This window comes from Saccostrea cucullata, unplaced genomic scaffold (genome assembly GCF_032062105.1).
Source record: "Saccostrea cucullata isolate Sc308-1 unplaced genomic scaffold, CSIRO_AGI_Scuc_v1 ctg8645, whole genome shotgun sequence".
NCBI lineage: Eukaryota > Metazoa > Mollusca > Bivalvia > Ostreida > Ostreidae > Saccostrea > Saccostrea cuccullata.
In genome coordinates, this window is record NW_026929566.1 from 20,267 (window position 1) to 40,010 (window position 19,744).

Below are 19,744 nucleotides of genomic sequence, written 5' to 3' on the forward strand. Positions count from 1 at the left end.
GCTGGCAGCCAGGCTACTGGGGAGCTTCAGTCCTCACTTGACCCATAGACGACTTCAGGTACGCAAGTCTCAGGCATGTCTGGTGCTGAACATCGACCCAGTGTTGAGACATCTTGGTCTGCAGAAAGATGCTCCCTGGACAACACAGAACGAGGGATACCAACAAGTTGATCCTCCAGGGCCATGTCCTGTGCTGGCAGCCAGGCTACTGGGGATCTGCAGAAAAGAAGCAAATCATAAAATCATACTTCTACTCATATGCTTACTTTCAAAGATGTAGGAAAATTTTTTTACACATTTAATTCTCTTAAGCCTAATAATTTCAAATCAAAATTCCTATAAATACCTGCAGTCCTCACTTGACCCACTGTCAACTTCAGGTACGCAAGTCTCAGGCATGTCTGGTGCTGAACATCGACCCAGTATTGAGACATCTTGGTCTGTAGAAAGATGCTCCCTGGACAACACAGAATGAGGGATACCAACAAGTTGGTCCTACGGGGCCATGTCCTGTGCTGGCAGCCAGGCTACTGGGGAGCTTCAGTCCTCACTTGACCCATAGACGACTTCAGGTACGCAAGTTTCAGGCATGTCTGGTGCTGAACATCGACCCAGTATTGAGCTATCTTCGTCTGTAGAAAGATGCTCCCTGGAAAACACAAAACGAGGGATATCAACAAGTTGATCCTCCGGGGCCATGTCCTGTGCTGGCAGCCAGGCTACTGGGGATCTGCAGAAAAGAAGCAAATCATAAAATCATACTTCTACTCATATGCTTACTTTCAAATATGTAGGAAAATTTTTTTACACATTTAATTCTCTTAAGCCTTATAATTTCAAAACAAAATTCCTATAAATACCTGCAGTCCTCACTTGACCCACTGTCAACTTCAGGTACGCAAGTCTCAGGCATGTCTGGTGCTGAACATCGACCCAGTATTGAGACATCTTGGTCTGTAGAAAGATGCTCCCTGGACAACACAGAATGAGGGATACCAACAAGTTGGTCCTACGGGGCCATGTCCTGTGCTGGCAGCCAGGCTACTGGGGAGCTTCAGTCCTCACTTGACCCATAGACGACTTCAGGTACGCAAGTCTCAGGCATGTCTGGTGCTGAACATCGACCCAGTGTTGAGACATCTTGGTCTGCAGAAAGATGCTCCCTGGACAACACAGAACGAGGGATACCAACAAGTTGATCCTCCAGGGCCATGTCCTGTGCTGGCAGCCAGGCTCCTGGGGATCTGCAGAAAATATTTTTTATTAAAGAATCATTAGTAGTAAAATTAGCAAAATAGTTGTGTCTGTAAAATAAGATTTTATAGGTTCATACAATCATTTAATATAAGACCCTATGCAATGTCACATTTCACATTTCAAAAAAAGCGTAATTTTGAAAATAAAAAATGAATATTTTTTTATGAATGACTTTGGCTTATGAAATTGTCTTAGATATATCTAACCTGTAAAGCATATAATTTTTGTGTCTCAAGTTTATTAGTTTATGTAGAAAATTAATAAAATAATTTTTTCATAAGCCACCCTAAATTTTTCACCTGACTGAAAACTTGGCCTTATACATGTACACTCTCTTGTGGCAACCAAGTATCAGCTTAAGCTTCCGTCCACTCCTTTACAAGCATCCTTGCCGGCTCCTCTCCACGCCGAGCATTATATAATGTCAGCCCTGCCACAATAAGAGACCATAACCATGCATACTTCTCCAAGGTAAAACATTCCACAGGTTCTTTGATTTCGGATTGGATGAAGTTGTTCAGGTTTGCCATTTCTGCGTCTGATGGTAAATTTTCGGGCTTTCGAGACTTTTCCATAGAGTTTTAATTGCATTGATGTCTGGCACTAGAACATACTGGGGAATATACCGTAATTAGTCAAACTATGGTTTGGCAAGTACAAAGTAAAATTCAATTTGTAGTGATTTCCAATCAAAGAAAATTTCCTACGGTTTCCAAGAATCAAATTGTACTTTTGACTAAGAAATGAAACAGTCTTAACATGATGAATTAGAACTGCAAGCAGTGTTTACAACTGTACTTTACAACCATGCATGTTTAAGTTTCATTTTACATTCAGGTACATACCTGCTGTTCAGAGCTGTCAACCCTTCTTAAGGTCTCTGAGGTACTGAAAATAAAAATTTCAGTGTTTTAGGAACATTATACAGTGAGGCATACATGTATAACTTACAAACAAGATCCTTAATTGATACATTCAAGTCTATTCTGATGGTCAAGTAAAAACAAACCTACCAATCTCAGAATCAATGGAATTGTTCGATGAGTCCAGAATGTAATGCAAATCACTTAACCTGGAAGCATCTGAAAATAAAAATGTTGAAGGCATGTACAGATAAATAATGATTATTCTTTATACAATCATGTATAAATATTATACAACACAAGAAACCTGTGAGCCAATGCTCACTAGTAATACCCCCGCTCTGATGTAAATAAACACTATCATGTTGATAAACACAAGATAAATTACTGGCAGATGCACAGAAAAATATGAAGTTGACATCAGATTCATATCAAAATTAATCCCACCATATGGCCTGCCTCAACAAAGATTGTACTAAATTTTCAAGAACCTGCGATGAATAGTTAATGAGGAAACTGCGACTAAAATTTGCTATGTATGAAACGGACAGACGCACAGACAAACAGGAAGTCGACATCGGCTTTGAACAAAAATGTATCCAACTATGATGTGTCTCAGAGAAGATTGTATCAAAATTTCAAGCATCTGTGATGAATATTCAATGAGGAAACTGCGACGAAAATTTGTTATGTATGAAACGGACAGACGCACAAACAAACAGGAAGTTGACATCGGATTTGAACAAAAATTTATCCAACCGTATAGCATGAAATTTTGATACAGTCTTCTCTGAGGCACGCCATAGTTGGATACATTTTTGTTCAAAGCCGATGTTGTTCAAAACATTGTGTTAAAATTTCAAGCATCTGCGATGAGTAGTTGCTTAGAAAATTGTGACGAAAATTTGTTATGTATGAAACCGACAGACGCACATACAAACAGGAAGTTGAAATCAGATTTGAACAAAAATGTATTCCATGGTATGGCATGCCTCAGAGAAAATTGTGTTAAAATTTGAAGCATCTGCGATGAGTAGTTGCTGAGAAAACTGTGATGAAAATTTGTTACGGACAGACACATGGACAGACAGACAAACAAGGGTAAAACAGTATACCCCCCTCTCCTTCGGAGCGGGGGTATAACAAATTGTATGTATATTATCATTATTGAAGATGAAAGTGTCACAAAGACAATGTGGTATAAGTTATGTACACTTTTAAGTGTTTACATTCAAAAGTCCATAGTATCTTATAGAATATTTTTGAAAAGGTTGTCATGCAAACCATCATCTCTATAGCAGTGATATGACACAAGCTCTGTCCTATCATCAATATTTTCAAGGGTAGCTATTACCATGAAAACGATATGATCTATGACATCACCACAGAACTTAGCAAGTTTTTGCAGACAGACACCGACTTACAAGTACATGTACACGACAATTGAGCAGACAATGTAAGGGTTACTTTAGGGATTTTGCACTTCTTGAAAGATCATAATTGACACTGTCTTTAAGAAGCATGGACCTATTGGGATAGTATTTCTGCCCTGTCTTTTATATCAATCTGTACTTTAAATGAGCCATAAAGGAGACCGCTTAAAAATGGGCATAAAGTAGACCATTCAAATACATGTATATAAATACAACTGTATAAAAAAAAATCACTTTTTCTATCAATCTCATATCAACATTAATATCTTCATACGGCCACAATGAAAGGAAATTAATTAACAATATCCAAGTAAAATCAATTTACCTTTGAATTTTTGAGTACTTACCTTTCCCGAATTCCTCATTTCCTTTCTCCGAATCTTGAGTATTTACTTCCTGAAAGAAATTTATACAAGTGCTCTGAAATTCAGGTAGCTCTTGCAATCAAAGCCTCATTCATATCAATAAAAATACTACAAACACTTTCAAACAGATTTTTTTTGTATCTTATAGCTAAATGTAATTCTTAATTAATTTAAAGTGCATTTCATAATTTCATTACCATGAAAACGATATGATCTATGACATGACACCACAGAACTTAGCAAGTTTTTGCAGACAGACACTGACTTACAAGTACATGTACACGACAATTGAGCAGACAATGTAAGGGTTACTTTAAGGATTTTGCACTTCTTGAAAGATCATAATTGACACTGTCTTTAAGAAGCATGGACCTATTGGGATAGTATTTCTGCCTTGTCTTTTATATCAATCTGTACTTTAAATGAGCCATAAAGGAGACCGCTTAAAAATGGGCATAAAGTAGACCATTCAAATACATGTATATAAATACAACTGTATAAAAAAAATCAGCTTTTCCTATCAATCTCATATCAACATTAATACCTTCATACGGCCACAATGAAAGGAAATTAATTAACAATATCCAAGTAAAATCAATTTACCTTTGAATTTTTGAGTACTTACCTTTCCCGAATTCCTCATTTCCTTTCTCCGAATCTTGCGTATTTACTTCCTGAAAGAAATTTATACAAGTGCTCTGAAATTCAGGTAGCTCTTGCAATCAAAGCCTCATTCATATCAATAAAAATACTACAAACACTTTCAAACAGATTTTTTTTGTATCTTATAGCTAAATGTAATTCTTAATTAATTTAAAGTGCATTTCATAATTTGCATTGATTTTTGAATATCTTGTTTGTCAATACACTCACTGTACTACACCTATAGATTCCACTATTTAATTGATAACAAAATAATTGAACAGCGGTATGCTGATATTTTTGCTGGTCATCTGCATTGCATATAGAAATAAGGAAATCAAAAAATATAAACAGGGTATCAAAAAGTTTGATAGAGATTTTTCAGTTTTCCATAACAGAGGTGTGAGGTTATTGTCACGATATGTATATATCCAGATTATATGATACCCTTCTAGAGCGTACCTCTTAGAGTGTGGAGTGTCACATACTGTATGTTTGTTCAGTAAGAGACCATTCATAATCATAAACTACTTCTAGTGTTTGCCAATACATACTGAATATCTCTTGTACCCATTGTGCTCACATTTGTCTTTCTGCAGGCTTCATCTGCTTCTTGGCACCTACTGGGGAATATACCGTTATTAGTCAAACTATGGTTTGGCAAGTGCAAAGTAAAATTCAATTTGTAGTGATTTCAAATTGAGATTCCGTGGAGATTATGACCCTGTGGAAAAAAGTATGTCTACAGTAATTTTTTTTATAAACTAATGTCTAATATTTGAGTCATCGTTGAAAACCGATGCACTAGTTTATGCATCTTAGTGTTGTCTACTTGTGTGCCAAGTACACTTAAAAGTAAATTTTTTGTGGGCTAATAGGTTTTTAATAAATTCAAACAATGAAATAAATTTGATTTATTTCTTGTAGTCATTTTGCTCATAAATTATGTGACTAGATTAAGTAAAATAAACAATGATAAAGCATAAAACAATGGTTGAATGTCTTTTCTTCATTTAAAATTACCGTTCACGGTAGCTCAGTCGGTAGAGCGCTCGCTCCATGATCGGGAGGTCGTGAGTTCGTATCTCCGCCGCGACTGACCTAGTCGTTAAAGTGGGTAGCAACTGTTCCTTCGCCATGCGCTCGGCACTTTGAAGTGAAAGTTGCGGGTCCTTCGGATGAGACCTTAAAAACCGAGGCCCCGTGTCAGCGGCAGGCATTGGCACGATAAATATCCCTCACTGCTCAATGGCCCTGAGTGCCGAGTAAAGGTCAAAATTTGAAGCCCTTCACCGGCATACGGTGACGTCTCCATATGAGTGAAAAATTCTCGAGAGGGACGTTAAACAATATACAATCAATCAATCAATTCATTTAAAATTAATCTTATGGAAAATAGCCGTACTTAGACAAAATTAAATGATACATATCGAACTGAAAAGGAGGCGCATTGTTTCACCTCTAATAAATTACGGTATAATTTTAGGATATTTCAAAGTTGTAAATACAGGTATATTTTTCATGTCCAAAATGATAGCGAATTTATTTTTTTTAATTCATGCTAATAGCTCTTCAATCTTATGATTGAATGTTTTATCTTTGCTTAAAAGAAGATCAACAAACATACCATGTGTTTCCCTCTTGTTAATCCCAGCATATTGGCTCACTCCAAAGACATAGCAGATTTGACCATGTGTTGACCCAGTTTTCTCATTCTATTCATAAAGGAGGTAAATGCAAGATAATTAATAAAATCAAAACAGCAGAACTGTCAGGGGTTTGCAATATTACAAGAATAATTACAAGCCTAATGGCTATAAGTTAAAGTAAAAAAAATTATTGAAGTTGAAATAAATAAGACAAGCAATGGGATGACAGATATTGACCAATGATACAGAGTACCCCCTTCCCCAGAATTGCACTCATTTACACAGGTCGAGGAAACTACCTTATATGAATATTGTTGCAATTGCACACAGAGGTGCTCACAGCAAACAATGGTCCAATCCATGAATGAGCCGAAAAGCATGATGGTCCACAACATGTTTATTTTTACTACAAACACATCACGGAAATTTAGGATGCGATTTCAAACGACTACAGGAAAGTCAGCTAACAATTTTTTTTAGATGTGTTATGAAAAATACAAAGACTGGGTACTAATTGAGATTCCCCATGCTCACATTAACAAACTAAGTAAGTTTTCCTTGTTAAATAGTACTTTGAAATACAGCTCACAAAGTCTTCACAAGTAAATAAGACTCAAGTTCTTTAACTCGATATTCATTGATTTGCCATGTTACTGGTTAAATTTATTTAGTTCTTGCTCAGTTATTTGTTACTTGAAATTAAAAGTTGCATTTCATAACCCCCCCCCCCCCCCCCCCCCCCCCCCCCCCCCCCCCCACACACACACACACACACACACAAAAGAAGTTGCACTTTTTTATTATTTAGTTATTTACCTGTTATATAAACCCTCATGCAAATTGATAATAGAACGTGAGTAGCATATATTTCGAAGTTGTATACGTTGGAAACATTGACAATATGTGAGCACACCTCAAAGTAACTGTTGATTGTTTTTGGACCAAGGAATTGTCACCTGAAATTGATTTTTCACTGAAAGCACAGCACGGGGAAAGCTGTCAACAACCGGACTTGTACAATACAGTGAAGAAAACCCTAATCTTTATCACTGTAAATCATTTGTATATAAATGTGAGCATGCAATCAGTAGATAATGACGTTCATATTGTATTAAGTGTGTAAAATGCTTGGAAAAATGCATCATGTTTTTCCGAGAGCATTTTCAAAATTTTATCTTGAGAAACATTGGTGTTGTATTTTTGTAGTAGACCATAATGCAACTCATTGAGCTGATTGGTCGATTTTTGTCAGTCACGTTGGTTCCTCACTCAACATGTAAATTTATTCTGACGTCACAGAAAATGATTTCCTCGACCTGTTACACTTGCAGCATGTGCAGAGGAACTGCACTGATAAAATGTTATATCAATTTCTTCTATGCAATATATGGCATGCTTGATATACATGTCTTTATTTTCTTTGTCTCTGTAAACTGAGTGGTATCAAAACTCTGCTAGCCGAGTGGAGATGTTGAATTCAACCATGAAATGGTATGTGCAAAGTATTCCCGAAAAATGCTAACAGAGTTTTTCATTATGTTTTAAATCTTCCTTAACAACTCGCTAATTTGTGTTTCCATGTTTGACTGCAGGGAAAATGAAAATGAGGCAGCTTGTGCGAGTCATATTATTCACTTTCAGCGGTCATTATGAAAAAATTAACTACTTTGTAAATGTCCAATCAGATTACCAGATTTCACAAAGTTATATAATATGATATATATTAAGTAGATGTATTATGTATAAAATATTGCATGCAGTTAAAATAACAATGAAAATGTTTACTCCAAAAAAACAAATAAGAACTGAGACAGTCTATCTGAAAAGCACCGATCCGTTGGACAAAACAGGTGAAAAACTACTAGTAATTGGTCCAATACACTCACTGCTAAAATTGGTATGTTTGTCCGAGGTTGATTTTTTTTGGGTGGGTTTTTAATTTTATATTTGTTACTTCATCTTATTGACACTTACTTATAAATACCAAAACACTTTTCTAAATTAAAACATTTTGTTGATTGTGATTGTCTTACCCTGCAGTTTGAATCCCAGAAGGTCCCATGTTAAAGCAGGTGTTGGCACAAAATAAATTCTCTCCCTGCTTTATGGCTTTAAATGCCGACTATAGGACAAAATTTGCTGCTGTCCACCGGCAAGTGGTGGCATCTCCAAATGTTTGAAAAATTCTCAAGACGGACATTAAATAATATACAAGTTGCTGTCCTTACGTTGACCATATGCATGTTTTTTCTAACTGAAATTCAATTAAGAAAATTTCTAGGGGTATAGGGAATTTGTTCGTAGCCTCGATCATTTGAAGCAAAATTATGAAATTTTACCTCCGATTAGACGACCTTTAGTTTTGTCATTTTAAAAATCAGGTTATTTTGATACTCATGAAACTCATACTTGCTGGGACTTGACATCTGTTCTGGATTATACGGAAGAAATTAATCTTGAGAGAAATAGAGATCCGATTGTTCACGAGTGTTACAGCTCTGTAGTACGCAGATTTTTTCGGAGCCCGCACCCCCCACTCCCACACACACATTAAAAGCCATTGCTACAGACCTTTATCAAACGATATTTAGATTGCTGAAATATTTAATTATTTCGCGAGCCTTGATGCATAAAACTAATGCCGGTGAAAATTCGCTCTATCTTTTTATAGCTATCTCTATTCGCTGAGTGACGTTTTTCATTCAAGTTGTAAGTTACAAGTATCTGTATACTGTAACTTTTTAAAATGCTTGTACCATAGAATCAATGTTTAGTTTGTATATAAAAGTATATGTAAAAGAGAGAAAATAGGATCTGCCAATGAATATGTAAATGCGACATGCAGATTCATTTAAAAGCACAATTTACCAATGAATGGCATATTTTAATTCGAATAGGGCGAATTATTCTACGAGCAGGTTACCTAAGGTGCAAACTCTCTAGCATTTTCGTGAATGCGTAGCCTGTCGTTCGCCCACGGCATCCGGTTTAACCTTGCTTATATATTTACTGCGTGGACCTCAGGGTCCACGCAATCAATCAATTCCAATTCCATTCAAAAAAATATTTTAAAAAAATTGCTTGTGTAACTCTTTTGTGTGGGAGATAAGGAAATTTGTTTGTGATACCCATGTACCCTGTATCTTTAAAACAGTGGTTGAAATTACCAAGTCACCAAACGGGTGTTGCTAAAACGCGGAACTGAAAACGGAACGGAACTGAAAACGGAATATATTATTTTGGATTAAATCACTTAAAATACACAAATTTTATCATAAACGATATATTTTGTACATATTCAAGTTAATGTTTTCATGCTCAGTCTCTTATTTACGAAAATCGCTGACATAGCGGTCATTTAGAATCAAAATTGAAAAGGGGGGCGCAAATTAAACAAACTTGAAAAGTATTTGACAAGCAAAATCACAAAAAAGACAATTGTTTGATTCGGGAGGGGGGGGGGGGAGTTCCAACTATACAGCTTTAGAATTTGTTATTGTGAAGAAAATAGTACTGAAAGTACTGAAAAGCGGTTAGCATGCTTTCATGGAATATGACTGTACAGAGTAGAATAACAAAAAATGTATTGAGTGATGATATAAAAGTAAGCATGCATATCTTTGTCCAATGTCATCAGCGAAGAAGCAGACACACTGAATTTTGTAGTACTTAACTAAATGGTAAAACCAATAACATCCCAGATTGATGTCACAAATGTATGTTTCAAAATATCAACCTGAGATTTTCAGTTTGAAAGACAGGAAGTTCAATTTCAAAAATTTCTTCCTAATTGTCCCCATTGGTGGCGTCCAAAAGTGCTCAGAACAAAAAAAAAAAATATGTTGATGTTGCAAATTTAATTGTCTTTCATGCTCTATTGATTCTGAAATTAGCATGACTAGGTAACTGTAAAGGCTACTATAACAAACAACTCAAAAAGAAAATTAAATGATAATTCAAATTCTTTAGATTAATTTATTTGATGTACTGTACATAGATCTTTAGCTGGCTAGTTTGAGAAAAACGGATGGACGAGCAGAGAATTTGTAAATTAATTAATTTCAGAGAGCTTCAGTTTCGTAGGCTCACTGCGGGTCAGCAGGTGTGACCTGTCATTGTGGATGCTAGTTCTCCTAGGCACCGGAACTTTCAAGGATCCGTTTTTCTTTTGAGACCGATCGCTGTTTATTCTGTATTTTGATACAGATACTGAGTACATCTGTTTATTAATATTATGAACTATTTCTCTCACAGGAAGAAAGACAAGTAAACAAGATAATAAAGTTTTAAGAAATGTACATTATTGACTTTTCATACAATTAAATGTTCGAATAAGTAATAAATGACAATTATTTAAAAAAGAGTCGGCAAATATTTAAATAAAAATGTGATCGTTTATAATCGTTTGTAATAATTAGACTGAGTACAGAATTTATCCCTGGAAACAAAGCTTTCATCATCTTTTAAATACAGTCAAACTTGTCTTAGCGGCCACCCGAAATCAACGGCCACTTGCGATCAGCGGCCACTTTCAGTTCCCCCCGATGATTTTTCCTATATATTTTAACTGGAATAAACGGCCACCTGTGTAACGCGGCCAGCGGCCACTCAAATCCTCCCCGGACAGCCTTACTGACACTGTAATAGACGGCCATTTCGTCAATTGCTGCGATTCAATTATGTCTTTTAAACTTGTTCGCTTGGGTAATTATATCCCGGTAGTCAATACCCAGTTATTAATGCAATTAAAACAAATTACTATTGGATACACTGAATTCTTTTTGTGTTTATGAAAAAAACGGCTAGATAAATTTGTCATTATTTTTCAAGTTCGCCGATTGAAAAATAAAAAGAATTTAAACACAATTTATAGTTTCCTCTACCTAAAGAAATTCACACCTTTAGATTTTGATTTCAAGTAGAAGCCCTAATTGCTACACTTGTGAAAACAAAGTGCTTCATGCGGCATGACTATCTCGTGAATTTCACTATCAACAGACGATCGATAGGGATTAGTCACGCTCCACTGCATATGACACCTGTGTTATGGAATGATTTTCAACTGCGTCAATACATCTCTCTGGTCAAGTGGTTAATTTTATTTGTGTGTCTGTGTATGTTACATAGAAATTTTAACAGCTTTATAAACAATAAAATTTACCAGACTTTGAAAAACTTCAGCAAGTAAGTTAATTGCCGATGAATTGATTGGGGGGGGGGTGTTACACTGCTGACCATTTTTGAACATATGCAAGTGAAATTTATATTGACATATTCTTACTTAAATTTCTATGCTTTATTTTATTTACCATTAAAATGTATTTTTGTGTAATTATTTTTTTTTCTTTATAAAAAGGATAATTAAGCCAGGCACTTTATGTATTTTTTGTTTATATAGGAACTAATAGGAACTAATATATAGGAAAAGAGACATGCACGTCAAGACCTTTTTAAAAAATTCTAATTCTTAAATATATTTTTTTTAAAATGAGCTTGAATTTTTATACATACGCTAAAAAGCCTTTGCAAAACAGACATGCTTTATTATTTGATTAATTAATATAATTGTAGTTCTTAATGTTGTTTATTCATTGCCCGAATGTGTTTTTCGAGGGCAAACTGGAATAAGAGGCCACCTGTCTTAAGTGGCCAGTTTCCAGACTTCCCAAAGGTGGCCTCTTAAAACAAGTTTGACTGTAATTCAATTGAGAAAAAAAGGAGAAGAAAACAAACGTTTCATTATGGAAGTAATCCATAACTGTACAACTTACAGATGTATTCAGTTTTTTTTATATAAAGGCTTTCTTCATGTACTAGTATTAATCAAGTTAATTAAAGGGATGCCTTAATAGTTTAGCAAGGAAAAGGAAACTCAATCGAGAGATTCTCCGATGTTTTGCAGTCGGTAATAACCTTCAACCCCTTTAGCCAGTAATTAACCCGTCCTCCCGGTGCCAGTAGCATAATTCGGTCAAATATTTATTGTTCACGAGGGGTGCCTTATAATAATTCACAGGCACCTGAATTTTTATCAGTTAGTCTCTAAATTAGCCAAATATCGAAACATTCTACCCCCTCTATATATAGTAAAAATACACAAGGCGTGCAACGCCATTTTGACCCCTTGTTCGATTCAGGCCTCAATTTAACACATAAATCGGATATGCCTACTGGTTTTCGTGGGTTCAAATATGATATTTCTCGCTATATATTTCTTCCTTAAGTTTAAATCCAACGCGTTATTAATTTTATCAGCTAAACTTCATGCTGACTTCGAATTTCGTCACAGGGCCCGATCGCCATCAGCTGACGTCACGGAAATTTAATCTGGACACCAAATGCTCCTATACATAAACATTTTTAATACAACAATTATAAATTTATTTCATTGACAAACAAAATCAGAGAAAAATTAAAAACCGAAAGATTATGTTGTTTTGATAGTCTTGATTTTAATTAGCATATGTTATATGTGTTAGAAACAAATCATAGGTAGAGGCTTTGTCGATAGGTAGCGCCTTATGGAAGTTTCCGGTGTCGATACATGCCATAAAGCAGTTAGCGAAGCTAACCGCTTAAAAAGTGTGAGGATGTCAACTTGAACGAACATTTCCGTAGTAAAAGGTACAACTGGGGTTGGGGCATTTTGATATCTAGATGAACCATAGAAAGAGAAATACAATGTAAAGCAAATTTATCAAGATTATGTTCATGGCAAACCTTTACGGCAAGCTCGAATAAACATCTCTTATACACACTGGTTGTTTAACTTTTATTCAAAATAGAGTCGCTTTCTATTTATATTTAAATTCCGGATAGCAGTCTATGCGAAAGACATCGGACCGTCGGTCCTGACCGATGTGCAATGCCTCTGGTCCGATGCATCATTTATTTACACCGGACCGGAATGTCCGATGTCTGCTTGAAAAAATTCGGACAGATAAAGCAGAGAGCTACAGATCCAAGCGTTGTAAAAACCTTCGATTTACGCCGACGATTTTTTGTCGCTCACTTCGTGTATTTTGTTAGTATCTTATACATTCCCCAGCTTAAAAAAATATATATATGCCGCAAGAGTTATCGCTCTTAGTAGTCACTATATTCAAGCGAATTAAAAGGTTTGTTTTTTAATTTTTGTTCAAAAAACACAGTTTTATAAATAAAATTTATCATAAATTGTCATAAAATGACCATTAGAATATAATTCAAGGGGCATTTCGGTAGTTTTAGGGGGCATTTCGGTAATTTCCAGGGGCATTTCGGTAAATCAGGGGCATTTCGGTAATTCGGGGTACCCTCTCAGAGTAAAAAATAAATGTTGCCGACATCGCTGACAAAAAATAAAAGTCATACTTTAATTTTATTACCAAATCCAAGTGCAAATAGCTTTCAAGTTGTGATGAATGTTTATTACATCGAAGGAAGCACTGCCATATTTTTTTTTCCGCCATTGAATATAGGGTCAGACTAATAACAGGAAACGGACAATAATACGATGTTTTACTACACAAAGGAAAACATTTTAAGTGTAGACAATATGTAGTAATCATTACTATAATCAAGAATAACAAGTCTAGTCTGGATATCTACTTTAAAACTTGTAATCCCAAGAAATAAATAAATGTAATGAAAGGTGGGACTAATATCAGTAATATACCCATTGACTGGAATTTTTAAAGAAATATTTTCCCATTCTGTTTCAATATATTGATTTTGTGTAAAGTAATGAAATATTTATTTCCACTTTTTTAATAAACATTTTTGAATATTATATGTAATTAGGTATATGATTTTATTTTGTAAAAACCTGACTGAAATTTGAATAAGTTTAATAAGTTTAACTTCTATGATTATTAATCGATTATAACTGATAATCATTTTCCATCACTAATTTTCGTGTGTTTCATTTGTTTACATTAGGTTTTTCGGTCTGACAAAATTTGATTCGGTCCTGTGTGTTGATTGGCTACATAGGACCGAATGTCCTGTGTGGTAGAAAAAACTTTCTCATAGACTGGGATAGACAAAGTTGTAAAACTTTCATGTGGTAGATATAATGCAGAATTTTTGCATTCAATGAAGTTAAATTTTGTTTGCTTGCGGTACATATGTGTGTATGTTTTTTTTTTTTTGCGGGGGGGGGGGGGGGGGGGGGAGGGTGTATATGAATGACCCCATAAAAAATGAGTTTGTTTTCCCGCTCATCGGAAAGGTCCGAGAAGTTCTAATTAATAGGTGTGTCCAGCTTTTTGTCTCCAAAATATATATAAGTTATAATAAATCATTTTTTTAATGTGGCTGTGAGCCCCTATACAGACCCGAAACTGTCACTCGATCCCCCTCTCATGATTGCGAATTCGACACTGCGTGCATAATCTGAATATTATCATAACTAACTATTTTTGTCTTTAGTTACAGACATTGAAAAATTGAAAGAGGAGGTGGGGGTTCAATAAAAAAATTCCAACATACAAAAAATTTGATGAGCAAAAAAAAAAAAAAGCAAAAGGTGGGGATATGTTTTTGCCCAAACACGAAAATCCTATTTCGTGTGTGTGTATATGGGGGGGGGGGTCCAATTTCTTTCAGTACCATTTTTCCATGGAGGGTTTACAATACATTTTTATTAGAAATGACTTTTACAAAAAGAATTCTGCTCTTTTATCTGATTTATATCGAATCTTTGTTATTTGTTTGACAAAAATTTTCCTTTTTCCGTTCCGTTCAGCTTTCCGTTCCATTTTCCCTTCCGCGTATTAGCAACACCCTCCCCAAACCAAGCAATTTTAAGTCAATAAAGTGCCTAGCTTGGCCCTATAAATTAGCCATATCAACTACGCAAATAATCTAATAAATAGGTAGGCCTAATGACGGTAGGTATTCATAATATGCCAGGGCTACCAACTCACAATTTCATTCAAAAAGCTAAGCCTAGACGCCAAATCAAATTAAAAACATTCGATAATTGTGAAAATACAAACATTCTTTCATCTCAAGTCAAAAATAACAGCAAGTGTCTCGAAACAACATCTACGAAAATTAACCAATACCGCTCATCATTCTTTGTGGACACAGTCATCAAATGGAACCAGCTGGAGGACAATTTAGTTTGCGCTAAGTCCGTCGAGGCCTTCAAGACCGCCCTCGACAGCTTGTGTCATTAAATCCGACACGCGCTCTCTCACCGTCGTAGAAAAGCCAGTATTGGTCAGACGACATGGTTATTTTTGCTGAATCTCCAGAAGGCTTACAAAAAATGTTAAACACACTGTACAATTATACTGAAGAATGGAGCCTTTCTGTTAATGTAACAAAAACAAAGATTGTTGTCTTTAGAAATGGGGGTAAATTACGTAATAACGAATCCTGGTTCTATAATAATGCTGAATTAGAAATTGTGAATGAATTTAAATATCTAGGTATTTTATTTAACTTTAATGGGAAATTTTTAAAAACGCAGAAGCATGCTGCTGAACAAGGAAGAAAAGCTATGTTTGCTATTTCAAGTAAATTAAAGAGGTATGAATTTAATGTAGAAACTCTATGTTCAATTTTTGATACATATGTATGTAGCGTATTACTTTATGGAACTGAGATATGGGGTTTTCATAGATGTTCTGACGTAGAAAAGGTACATTTAAATTTCTGTAAAAATACTCTAGGTGTGGGGAAGAAAACTTCAAACAGTTTGATTTATTCAGAGCTCGGGCGTTTTCCATTAGCAGTTACAATGAAATTAAGAATTTTCAAATATTGGATCAAACTGAGAACAACTGAAAATTGCATTCTTAAGTCCTGTTATGAAAGCATGGTATTACATAATGACAAATGGATTTTACAAATTAAAAAAGAATTGTCCCTCTTAGGTCTAGGTCAACTTTGGACAGAAGATAATTTAAATGATAGATCTTATCTCATTATAAAACAACGACTGTTAGATGTTTCTAGGCAAGCTATATTAGAAAATATATCAAACTCTTCAAAGTGTAATTTATATCAACATTTAATTGACAATTTCTGTTTGCAATGGTATTTAACAAAACCTATTGACAAAAAATTAAGACAGCTATTAACAAAATTCAGGCTATCTAATCACACGTTGAATATTGAAACAGGTCGACACCATAACGTACCTAAAAATAATAGATTATGTACATGTTGTAATCTCCATGATATAGAAGATGAATTTCATTTTATTTTGAAATGTCCATTGTATATTGATATAAGAAAGAAATTTTTGAAAAAGTATTATTATACTAGGCCTAGTGTCTTTAAATTAATTCAGCTGTTAAGTTCTCATAATATTAAAGATCTCGTAAATTTGGGCAAATTTTTGAACGCAGCAACAATGTTAAGAAAAAATAAAATTGATGTATAGAATTATTCCCATGTATGTGTTCTTTACGTTCACTCTCTCTGTATGTTTTTTCTTTTTGTTATTATCATGTTTGTTGTATAACTCTGATGGGCCAGTTGGCTTAAAGAAATAAAGAAACTAAACTTCGACGTATATACAGATAGTGAGATACAGATGAACTAAGACCCAAACGTTAACAGGTCCGGCACAATGTCTTGATTAAGCTATATAGCTTGATTTAGCTATATAGCTTTATCAAGCTATTCGGAATAGCTTGATTAAGCTATTTTATCACACTTTTTTCTAAGATGTATTATGTTTTTAGCATGTGCAAAAAGTCGCACCTTGGTGCAGTGGGAATATTAAACTTTGAACTCTTCTGAATACAATGCATGTAAAAATCACTCAACTAATTGCGTCTCCTTGAGAGACTTTGTACTCAAATTTTTAAAAGTTTGGGGGCTATTGATGAGTGACCACACAGTTATTTCTTGAATGAAATTATAAAGGAGGTCAGTTATGGCCAACAGGATAATTGATTGGTAACAGTTCAACACAATGAGAAGCAATCATACTTATCCACGCCTCACCGCACTCAATATGATAGTGCAGTTACCCAAACAATGGAAATTCATCTTTTGCTTAAAAGTATTCAACAACAGCAAAGTTAGAACTTTCTATGATTTAGGTTGTATATTTGATAGCCCAAAGTACATATATGAATAGTCAAATACTTGCGACTTTTTGTGTATTTCTTACTAAAAATGTTTTGCTAAAAACCGCATATAAATAGCTTAATTAAGCTACTTTAGGTAGCTTAATTAAGCTATATAGCTTTTTAAAGCTATATAGCTTAATCAAGATATTGTGCTGGACCTGGTTAACATGCAATCGGAGATTCTTCTGACTCTAACGAAACATTTTAATTATGACATGTGCATGAGGCACAGGTACTTGTTTCGTATACAGTAATGAAAAGGCGTTGCCCTATATACAAAACAAGTGTCTGTGAGGTGAGGTGTCGAATTATTTACAGATCTAGTATGGCTAAAAACAACACATGATCACAGTTTGCTCGTGCTTTAAAACCTTATTATGATAAATGAAAAATTCAACTGGAGACCGTCTAAGATTTCAAACATGACAATTAACTTAAATTTACTAATAGTAATTTAACATATTATAGATAAAGTATCGTGTATCGGTAGTACCTTGCCCCTGGGAGACTGCAAATTCCGCCATGTTGAATTGAATTGAAGATGAAAAAACTCCTCTCAGAAGAAGATTTTAAAAGAATATCTGGATATGTTGATCAAGAGACATATACGATGGAGATTACGAATACCGAAGCAACTGTTCACCGTGGAGGCCAACAATTCCGTGCCCCATTCCAACTGAATACAGTAGAGGGCATCGCAGACTCACGAACATTCCAAATCGTCAGTCTTGTTGTTGAGTGCGTATTTTTCGTCCTGGGTGTCATCGGGTTTAAGGTCGCCGTTAGCGAATCTTTGCTGAACAGGATCATTGAAGATGTCGAACCATTAGTACGAACGCCCGCATTTACACGATATGTAAATGAATTTATCGAGACCTGGGGTAAGGGAGGTGCTTGGAATAAAGCAAAAGCCATTTTCAAACTTATAAAAGAAACCAACTCAGCTGGAGTTTTCATGAAGATCGTTAAATTGGCTTTCAAGGACATGCCATGGTATGATAAAGCCATCACTATAGCGGCCATAGCTGCCCAGATTGCTGCTGCCGTTGCCACGGATGGCGTTGCCCTGATTGCCAAACTTGCTCTCAGCGTTAATGATGCATACAACATTACGAAGAAAGTAATAAACCTGACCAAAATGAACGAAATGCATGCAGCTTTCAGCAAATAATATGCTGGATTTTGAAAGACAATCGATATGACGGTTTTTGTATTTTATCACGTTTTTCTGATGAAGCATTTATTATAATATTTCTAGATACACACACAATTTGTATTTATGTTATTTTTCTGATGTATTTAATGTATTAGTAATGTATTAATATAAATAAACGAATTGAAACGAATTGCTGACTTTTGATATTAGAAGCATATAGGTCTTGGTTGTGTGACACTGCAATTGATCTTTGTAAGTCTCTATTTGGCACGTTAAACACTATACAATCAATCATTCAATGTATTAGTCAGGTGGCAAAAACACTACAGTTTAAAAGAATGAGTGACAATTTAAGCTGATTAAGAAATGAATTCAATTTTTGGAGATTCATGATGTTATGAACTACGACGCTTCACGCGACCGGCATGTTTCATGAAGCGTGTTTACTTAGCACTTCATGATAAATATGCTGGCGAGAAGCGCTGTATAGTTCATATACCTCATGGATATTCAAAAAATTAAAATCATTTCTTATATTAACATTATTTTTCTGATGAGTTGCAAGACATTACACCATTCAACTGTCATTTTATTGCTAGTAAGAAAATAGTTTGTACTATAGTTTTGACGTCAAATACTGTATTATTACCTCACAATGGAACTTTTTTTGCTGTTCCATGGCAATTCAGGATAAAAACGAATAGTCCAATAATTTGCAAAGAATCTTACTTTTGCAAGCGCTCGCCAAAATTACTATTGGAGGTATAAGGATTTTTTGGCGAGCGCTTGCGAACGTTGGCTCTGCTGAATAGGCCTCTGGTGATATATGATTAGGCCAAAAAGAAGTTTCTATCATATCATAAACATGACTACCCACTATAATTCCTTTATCGAATTTTTAAGTTAAGCAGTTATAATATTTTATTTAAGTTATATTCTATTCACTAATTACATGTATGTATAAATGCTGAAAATCAACATATCTCTAATTACTAAAAAGACTTTTTACAGAAAAAAAACCAGATTTAAGTCTGAGATATTCAGGTCAAAGATCAGTCATAAGAAGGCATTTTTTTCTCATTCTTCTTATTTCTAATTCTTCCGTTATCATCACATATTGTATACTTAATTAATAAATTAAAAATAAGAATAGATGAAAAAAGAGGCCAATAAGCTTAAAGGCTTGCTGTACCTTCTGTGACCCCAACTTTTCCGCGGGGAATTGGGTCATTTTTTGAACAATATATGATGCATATACTACCCCAGGATGCTTCCACTAAAACTTGGGCTTTTTTGGTCTAGTT

General features: G+C 34.9%; 1 long non-coding RNA gene across 1 annotated transcript; it reads right to left on the bottom strand.

The window, feature by feature from the left end:
- Window positions 1-672: 672 nt before the first annotated feature.
- On the bottom strand, window positions 673-17,813 carry LOC134281238 (uncharacterized). The gene is made up of 10 exons (XR_009995039.1): window positions 17,778-17,813; window positions 6,188-6,275; window positions 5,144-5,183; window positions 4,544-4,592; window positions 3,901-3,949; window positions 2,271-2,339; window positions 2,103-2,145; window positions 1,557-1,870; window positions 861-1,244; window positions 673-730 (listed from the first exon to the last, which is right to left on the bottom strand). It is a non-coding gene; the product is annotated as an uncharacterized LOC134281238 (long non-coding RNA).
- Window positions 17,814-19,744: the final 1,931 nt, after the last annotated feature.